The sequence below is a fragment of the Mobula birostris genome, chromosome 8 (assembly GCF_030028105.1).
Source record: "Mobula birostris isolate sMobBir1 chromosome 8, sMobBir1.hap1, whole genome shotgun sequence".
NCBI classification, from domain to species: domain Eukaryota; kingdom Metazoa; phylum Chordata; class Chondrichthyes; order Myliobatiformes; family Myliobatidae; genus Mobula; species Mobula birostris.
In genome coordinates, this window is record NC_092377.1 from 126,940,149 (window position 1) to 126,948,128 (window position 7,980).

General features: G+C 48.0%; 1 long non-coding RNA gene across 2 annotated transcripts in view; it reads left to right on the plus strand.

The window, feature by feature from the left end:
• LOC140201674 (uncharacterized) overlaps positions 1 to 4,719 on the plus strand; it is an 85,892-nt gene extending 81,173 nt beyond the window's left edge. For both annotated transcript variants that reach the window (XR_011886934.1, XR_011886931.1), the window contains one exon: positions 1,758 to 4,719. This is a non-coding gene — a long non-coding RNA (uncharacterized lncRNA). The remainder of the gene's footprint in view (positions 1 to 1,757) is intronic.
• Positions 4,720 to 7,980: the final 3,261 nt, after the last annotated feature.

A 7,980-nucleotide genomic window follows, 5' to 3' on the forward strand; every position in this document is an offset into this window, starting at 1 on the left:
AAAGAAAACTAACCTAATAGCCCCACCCACCTCCCCCAAAAGCCCAGAAGTCGTCCAATAGGCAAATGACGTGCTAAACTACTGACCTTTAACCCGTCTCCAGATGGCAGCTCCATTTACAAAGTAAAAAAAATTACCACCACCAAAAAGACATAACAAAGAATACATAAAGAAGTAAACAAATTACAAATATTTTCATATTATGTCTAACAGTAATTAAGACCGAGTTAACGACGGCCATCTTAAATCCATTTGAAATACACAGCCATGTATTCAAAAAAGAAAGATAAATACTAATATACACTAAAGACTTACAAATCAAGGAAAAAATAAGTAAATATATATGTATTAAATTCAGAACTACATTAACTGTTAAAGCAAACAACAACAGATCTAAGTAAGTTAACCAAGTCTGTATACGAACATTGATAAAATGGAAAGCGAACTTTTATCAACAGCATTACAAACCACTCCCAGCTAAGGATCAACTTTTCAAATTGCTTGTAAAGTGGACTTAAACTCTCTTATAAATTTCCAACCATAAATTTCCAACATCAATCCGTCTTAGACGAGCATTTGGTGGAGTAATCATCAAACGCGCCCAGTAGCGCAACGACAGACAAAAGTTCATTTAAAAAGTGGCCTAAGGTAGAAGGATGTGAGTTATACAGCTCTCGTTACATGCACGTGCAGTTCAACTCTTTGAGTGATTATGCAGAAAGTTTGAAGTTAATAACTTACCTCCTCTGGCCACAAACTTATCAATCACCCCTGCTGTGGACCACTTCTGGAGGTCCAAGATGCTGACTTCGACAAAGAAGGGATCCGTATGCTCCAAGACCACTGGACTAAGTGTGTAAATGTAAGAGGGGACTATATTGAAAAATAAATGTGCTAGGTTTTCTAAAATTGACTCCTTCTACCTTAAGCCATGAACTTATCAATCACCCCTCGTATAGCAGTTAGCTGGGTGGTGTCACAGTAACAACCTTGCACTCAACATCAGCAAGATCAAAGAGCGGATTGGAAAGGATAAGACAAGGGAACACAGACCAGTCTTCAGTGGGATCAGAAGTGGAGAGAGTGAGCAATTTCAGATTCCTGGGTGATAATATCTCTGAGGTCTAACCTGGTCCCAACATATCGATGCAACTATAAAGAAGGCAATGCAGTGTCTGTATTACGTTAGGAGTTTGAGGAGATTTGGTCCGTCACCTAAAGCGCTCGCAAATGTCTACGGGTGTTCCGTGGGGAGCATTCAGACTGGTTGTATCACCGTGTGGTCTGGAGGGGGGTGGGCTGGAGTGATATTGCACAGGATGGAAGTAAGCTGCAGAGAGTTGTAAAGTTAGTCATGGACACTCGGCTCCATAATATCCAATACATCTTCAAGCAGCAGTGATTCAAAAAGGTGTTGTCCACCGTTAAGGACTCACCACCCAGGACATGCCCTCTTCTCATTGTTACCATCAGGAAGGAGGTCCAGAAGACTGAAGTCACACACTCAGTGATTCAGGAACAGCTTCTTCCCCCCTGCCATCGGAATTCTGAATTTACATTGAACCCACAAACACTACGTAACTACTTTTTAAATTTGTTTTTGCACTACTTACTTGATTTAACTATTTGATGTTTATATATACACTTAGTGAAATTCAGTTCTTTTCTATATTTATTGCATTGTACTACTGCTGCTGCAAAGTTAACAAATTTCATGACTCATTCCATTGATATTAAACCTGATTTTGATTCTACAGATACACAGTAGAGGGCTTCCGAGAAGCTGAATCACTGCATCCAGTCTACCCACCATCAGGGATATTTATACAGAAAGGTGCTGGAAAAGGGCCAATAACATCATGAAGGATCTGACCCGCTCTGCTCATGGATTGTTTGTCCCTTCCCATCAGGGAGGAGGCTACACAGCACCCACGCCAGGACCACCAGACTCAAAAACAAGTACTTTCCCCAACAAGTAAAGCTGATCAATACCTTCACCTGTGGAAGTTGCTGTAGGGCAAGGGTTAAAGACAATGCTAGCCAGGGGCAGCTGTAGACAAGCGAGACTTCCAGAGTCTCCTGTACTCAATCCAAACAAGTGAGGCCTCTGCCGTGAAATTTTCCAGAAATGACATACTAAAACATAACATCCATTTACACGACAGGGATTTCCAGACACGGACAATATGGTTTTACCTCCTCCCCAAGATCCACAAGCCTGACTGTCCCAGCAGACCCATAGTTTCTGCCTGCCCCTGTCCCACCGAACTTGTATCTGCCTACCTGGACTCCATTTTGTCACCCATAGTTCAGTCTCTCCCCACCTACATCTGGGATATATCCCATGCCCTCCATCTCTTCAGTAACTTCCAGTTCCCCGGTCCCAACCGCTTCATTTTCACTATGGATGTCCAATCCCTATACACCTCCATTCCCCATGAAGAAGGCCTCAAAGCCCTCCGCTACTTTCTGGATAATAGACCTCACCAGTTCCCCACCACCACTACCCTCCTCCAGTTGGCGGAACTGGTTCTCACACTTAATAACTTCTTTTTTGGCTCTTCCCACTTTCTTCAGACTAAGGGTGTAGCTATGGGAACTCGCATGGGTCCTAGCTATGCCTGCCTCTTCGTTGGTTATGTGGAACAGTCTGTGCTCCAGACCTATTCTGGTACTGCTCCCCAACTTTTCCTTCGGTACATTGACGACTACATTGGTGCTGTTTCCTGCACCCATGCTGAGCTCATCAACTTCATCGACTTTACTTCTAACCTCCACCTAGCCCTCAAATTCACTTGGTCTATCTCGGACATTTCTCTCCCCTTTCTCGATCTCTCGGTCTCCATCTCTGGTGACAGACTGTCCACTGACATCTTCTACAAGCCCACTGACTCTCATAACTACCTCAACTATACCTCTTCCCACCCCGCCAAATGCAAAAATGCCATTCCCTATTCCCAGTTCCTCTGTCTCCGCCGCATCTGAGGATGAGGTTTTCCATTCCAGGACATCTCAAATGTCCTCTTTCTTTTAGGATCGTGGTTTCCCTTCTGCCATCATCAATGATGCCCTCACCTGCATCTCCTCCATTTCCCGCACTTCAGCCCTCACCCCATCCTCCCACAACCACAACAGGGACAGAGTTCCCCTTGTCCTCACCTACCACCCCAGCAGCCTCCGGATCCAGCACATTATCCTCTGCAACTTCCGCCACCTTCAACATCACCCCACCACTAAGCACATCTTTCCCTCTCCACCGCTCTCTGCCTTCTGCAGGGATCGGTCCCTCCGCGACTCCCTGGTCCACACGTCCCTCCCCACGGATCTCCCACCCGGCACTTATTCCTATAACAAGTTCTACACTTGTCCCTACACCTCCTCTCTTGCCACCATTCAGGGCCCCAGACAGTACTTCCAAGTGAGGCAACACTTCACTTTTGAGTCTGTTGGGGTCATCTATTGCATCTGGTGCTCCCGGTGCAGCCTCCTCTACATCAGTGAAACCCGACGCAGATTGGGGGACCGCTTCGTCGAGCACCTCCACTCCGTCCGCCAAAACAGACAGGATCTCCCAGTAGCCACCCATTTCAACTCTGCTTCCCATTCCCATTTGGATATGTCCATACATGGCCTCCTCTACTGCCATGAGCAACACCTCATATACCGTCTAGGTAGTCTCCAGCCCCTTGGTATGAACATAGAATTCTCCAACTTCTGGTAATTCCCTCCCCCTCCCTTCCCCTATCCCTATGTCACTCTGCCCCCTCCCCAGCTGCCTATCACCTTCCTCATGGTTCCGCCTCCTTCTACTACCCATTGTGTTTTCTCCTATTCGTTCTTCATCTTTCCTGCCTATCACCTCCCTGCCTCCCCTCCCGCACCCCTTTATCTTTCCCCTTACTGGTTTTTCACCTGGAACCGGCCAGCCTTCTGCTTCCCACCCTCCCCCCACCTTCTTTATAGGGCCCCTGCCCCTTCCCTCTACAGTCCGAAACGTCGACCGATCTTTTCCACGGATGCTGCCTGACCTGCTGAGTTCCTCCAGCGTGTTGTGAGTGTTGCTTTGACCCCAGCATCTGCAGAGTATTTTGTGTTTAAGAGAAAGATGTGAAGCATCTCCAACAATGAAGGCTCTATTGTCCTCACTAACTTTTTAAATATCATCGGCTGCCCGATTGAAGTTTCGGTTGACTTTAGTACCTCTATTGTGAATGGCGAATGATCTTGTGAGTAAGGAATTCAAACATATTCAATTTATAATGATCAATATCCAAAACGAATAAGCCAATTTAAAAATTCAGTCCTCATAACGGTGGCAGGGCCATGCTGTTCTCCTTATGTACGAGTAAAATTAATAAAGAGCTTGAGTCATGAGAGTTCTGGGCCCAGTTATCGTATGCGCGGGGTTTTGGGGCCGAAGGCGGGAGAGAGAGAGAGAGACAGAAGATGGACCAGGTGCTGTGAGTCCGCTAACGGGGTCGGACCCCGAGTGGGGCATTCAGTGAGGAGACGAACTCGTGTGGAGCGTCTGGTCGACCACCGTTGGTGGTCCCAGGTGGTCGGTCGAGGTGGTCCAAGGGGTCACAGGGTGAAAAAGAAGGGTCCTGAGCTCCAACTGTTTGTGCACGAAGAGATTGAACTTTGATAAGTGTGGCGCCTTTTATTTCCCTTTTATATTTTATTCTCTCTTAATTATATAGTTCCAGTAATATCTATAAACTGTAAATCATTTAATTGTATCTGGTGTATTGTCTGTTATTTGGGCGGGGTGGGATACATCACACAGCATCCACGCAAACTGATTCCCCAGTTTGGCGGGGCCGAGGGCTGTTTCCCTAGACGACAGCGAGCCGAGTGACCCTGAGGATGGCCGGGGGGCTACATGTGTGTAAAACAAGCAACCTAAAATAAGCTGAAGTGATTGGGGGAAAAAAACCGGGATGGGGTTACCAAAACAGCTACAGTGGGACATATTGCAAAATGCAGCAAACCCATATTCCCAGTGTGATGAGAACCCAGCCACCCAAAACTGAAAACACTCTTCTTGTGATGTTCCCAACAGTCTTCCAACACACTTTAACAGGGTGAGAATTCCTCTGCCCCATCAAGTTAACCCAGTATGATATCAATAACTGCAACCTCCGCATCTGTAAGGGTTATTGTCCTATTTCAACCAGTAAAGCTGAAACAGGAGATGCTCTTACTACACCACAACACTCTTCTGCGGGAGGTACGACCTGTACAAAAAGGATGGGTTACACCTGAACCCAAAGGGGTCCAATATCCTAGCGGGCACATTTACTAGAGCTACTAGGGAGGGTTTAAACTAATTTGGCAGGGGGATGGGACCCGGAGTGATAGGGCTGAGGAAGGGGAGAACAGAAATAAAACAAAGATAGCGGGCAACAGAGATTATAGAAAGGACAGGCAGGAGATGAGGCTTAATCAAAGCCAATGGCATGAGTTACAGGACAATAGAGATGTGGTGCAGTTAAAACAGAAAGCAACAAATACTGGACTGAAAGTGTTATGCAGTATTTGAATGCATGCAGTATTAGAAATAAAATGGACGATCTTGAAATTCAGCTACAGATTGGCAAGTATGACATTGTGGCCATCTCTGAAACTTGGCTAAAGGGTGGCTGCCATTGGGAGCTGAACATCCAAGAATATACAGTGTATCGGAAAGATAGGTTAGTTGGCAGGGGGTGGTGATGCTCTGTGTATAAGAAATAATATTAAATCCTTGGAAGGAGATGACATAGGATTAGAAGGTCTCTGTGGGTTGAGTTAAGAAATGGCAAGGGTAAAAGGGCCCTCATGGCAGTTGTATACAGGCCTCCAAACAGCAGCCGGGATGTGGATTACAAATTACAGCAGGAGATAGGAAAGGCATGTCAGAAAGTCATGATAATAGTTGGGGATTTTAACATAAAAGTTGATTGGGAAAACCAGGCCAGTACTGGACCTGAAGAGAGAGAATTTGTAGAATGTCTAAGGGATGGCTTTTTAGAACAGCTTGTTGTTGAGCCCACTGGGGGATCGGCTGTGCTGGATTGGGGGTTGTGCAATGATCCGGAGGTGATAAGAGAGCTTAGGGTTAAGGAACCCTTCGAGAACAGTGATCACAATATGATTGAGCTCCCTTTGAAATTTGAGAGGGAAAAAATAAAATCTAATGTGTCAATATTCCAGTGGAATAAAGGAAATTACAATGGCATGAGAGGGAAACTGGCCGAAGATGACTGGAAAAGGACATTTGCAGAAAGGACAGCAAAGCAGCAATGGCTGGAGTTTCTGCAAAAAATAAGGGAAGTGCAAGACAGATGTATTCCAAATATACCAAAGTTAAGTTGGCGCCGGTACCTGGCGACTCTGCACGTGCTCTCCCGAGCAAACTGCCCTCTACACTATCTTATACCCAAGAAACCCTTCTAAACCTCCAACCTGCTACATCTAGCAAGATCAACAACACCCTGGCAAAGCTACTGACCCAGCTGGAGACCACTGCGCCAGAACTGCTTCTTAAAATCTGGACCGCACCTGGACCCCACCAGCGAGGCGCATCACCTTCCCGGAGACTCGCGGTCTGCTACCGTGCCTCAGCGCTTGGAGTCGTGGCCCATTCTGACCAGCACCTCTCCGGAGCAGACGACCACACAGAAGTGACGGCGGAGACCTCAAGGTGCCCCAGATGCTTCCCCAGAGCGACCGCCGTAAAGCCCCGTTGGTGGCCATCCACAGCTGCCGGAAGTGAGGCCTCCGCCGCCGACCTCGGAAATCGAGCCCGAGGCTCGGCTGGAGCGGAGGCCTCCACAACCGTGACTCGGTTTATGGACTTGTTTCAACCAGGAGCCCGGCCATCCAGGATTAAGTGTCAGCTTCGGGGCCTGACCCAATCGACAGCCTGGGCCCCCGGCAGCTGGAAGTGGCAGCAAAGCCTCCCCCGTCACTCGGCCCGACCCGGAGCGCCCGACGACACAACCCTCCGCTCGATCCCGCGGGACGCGTCCACCAACCTCAAAGAGATGCCAACAACACACTGCATCGATGGAGACCTGGAAAGATGCACTACTTACCAAGGAAGCGTGAGAAAAGAGCTGGGCTGCTGGTCAGATTGAAGCTGAGGGGCTTCAGGGTCTAATATGCAAGCCATAGAGAACAAGTTGGATGATCTTAAAGGGAGGCTCACCTACTGCAGGGAGATGCAGAACTGCTGTGTATTCTGTTTCACCGAGACCTGGCTCTCCCCTGCACCCCTGTCGATGCCATCCGACCAGAGGGATTTTCGATCCATCGGATGGACCGCACGGCATCTTTGGGCAAGACGAGGGGAGGTGGTGTCTGCCTACTGATCAACACTGCGTGGTGCTTGGACACAGTGGCACTGACAAGCTCCTGCAGCCCGGACCTGGAACACCTGTCGGTGAAGTGTCGTGCCTACTATCTGCCATGGGAATTCACCTCGGTCATACTGACAGCGGCATACATTCCCCCCCAGGTAGACGTGGAGTGTGCTCTGAGCATACTGTATGCCAACATCAGTGAACTTGAGACCAGGTAACCGGAGGCTTTGCTCATTACAGCCGGGGACTTTAACCAGGCCAACCTCAGAAAGGCGCTGCCAAAGTTACACCAACATGTCTCCTGCTCCACTAGAGGCCCGAATATACTTGATCGCTGCTATACAGCAGTCCAGGATGCCTACTGTTCCGTCCCACAACCTCACTTCGGAAAATCGGACCATCAAGCCGCACTCCTCCTCCCGGCTTACAAACAGAAACTGAAGTGGGAGGTCACGGTGTCAAAAGTAGTGTCGCGTTGGATGGAAGAAACGGATGAGGTCCTCCGTGACTGCTTTGAATCGGTGGACTGGTTAGTATTCAAGGACTCGGCAGCTAACCTCGATGAGTATGCCTCAGCTGTCACGGACTTTATTTGGAAATGCACGGAGGACTGTGTGTCTCGCAAGACGATCCG